Source organism: Palaemon carinicauda, chromosome 4 (genome assembly GCF_036898095.1).
Source record: "Palaemon carinicauda isolate YSFRI2023 chromosome 4, ASM3689809v2, whole genome shotgun sequence".
NCBI lineage: Eukaryota > Metazoa > Arthropoda > Malacostraca > Decapoda > Palaemonidae > Palaemon > Palaemon carinicauda.
The window spans coordinates 98,203,803-98,205,444 of record NC_090728.1 but is presented as its reverse complement, the minus strand read 5'-3'; positions in this window follow the sequence as shown (position 1 = coordinate 98,205,444).

Below are 1,642 nucleotides of genomic sequence, written 5' to 3'. Positions count from 1 at the left end.
GCTAATAAGGACAGCACCATGAGCATACTTATGACTAGTAATTTACTTTCACTAATCCAGGCCAATCCTTATCCACTATCTCCGACTGTTCAACGCATTCCAAAATCCATGATGATGAACAACATAGGTAACAACACATTCTCTTGGGGTTATCGGGTGTTCACTGGAAATTCATTTGATAGGACTCACATAACATTAACTTTGCACTTGCTATGCTCATGAAAAAAAAAATCAGACTTAATCAAATTGACATATTTATGTTAATAACGCAAGACTCTCCACAAAATTGGCCGGTGCACACTATCAAAAGCTTTTTCATAGTCAACAAATGCTATCAAAAGTGAATTTTTACATTCTACGCATTACTCTACCACAGATCTCAAAACGGAAGTTTGGTCAGTGCGACTTCATCCTTTTCTAAATTCTGCTTGTTCTTCTCTAACCTTTTCATTAATCTTTCTCTCCAGTCTGTTTAGAATAATCATACTATATATTCACATACAAATGACGTAAATGCCATGCCTCTGCAATTATTGTAATAAGTAAGGTCTCCTTATTTTGCCATTTTCACCAACACTTCATTTTCGGCCAGTATCATCTCGGCAGTTCTTCCATCATATCCAGGGGCTTTCCATCTCTTGAGTGTTTAATGATAGTTTAGACTTTAAACACCCTGAATCCATTTATGGACACATAAATTTATTCATTAGCTTCAGGTATATTAAACAAAAATAATTCCCTTCGTATCTTCTAACCATGACCTCACTAAAGTGTTCCATCCAACGGTATTTTTTTTCATTTTCTATTTTTATAACAAATTCATTTCTCTTTTTGATGGGTATATGCTTCTTCTCCTTTGCCCTAGTAGAGATTTATTAATAATTCTATGAGCGATTCTTACACCATAGCCACTCCCCGAATCCATAGCTTTGTCAGCCTCATCTGCTTTACTACTCTAAATATTCTCTCCAATCATTCTGGCTTTTCTTTAGACCTCACTATCAATACTGGAATACTTATATATATATATATATATATATATATATATATATATATATATATATATATGTATATATATATATTTATGTATATATATACATAAACATATATATACATACATATATATATACATATATATATATATATATATATACACATATATATACATATATATATATATATATGTGTGTGTGTGTGCGTGTATGTGTGTGCTTATGTGTATACATGTATATATGTATACATATATTGATGTACATATATGTGTACAAATTTAATTATATAAATGTGTGTATATATATATAGTATGTATATATATATATACAGTATATATATATATATATATATATATATATATATATATATATATATATATATATATATGTATGTATATGCACACATACACACACACACACACACATATATATATATATATATATATATATATATATATATATATATATATATATATGTATATAAATCCTCACTATAACATGGAAATGCATGTTGATAAAATCCTATTCGAGAAATTGTTTTTGAATGGTAATTCTTGGGAAGAATTAGCTACTAAATTTATGAAACGTAATATCTTTGAATCTTTTATGAGCTACTCAATTTATGCAATTAATATTTTTTTTTCTAAGGA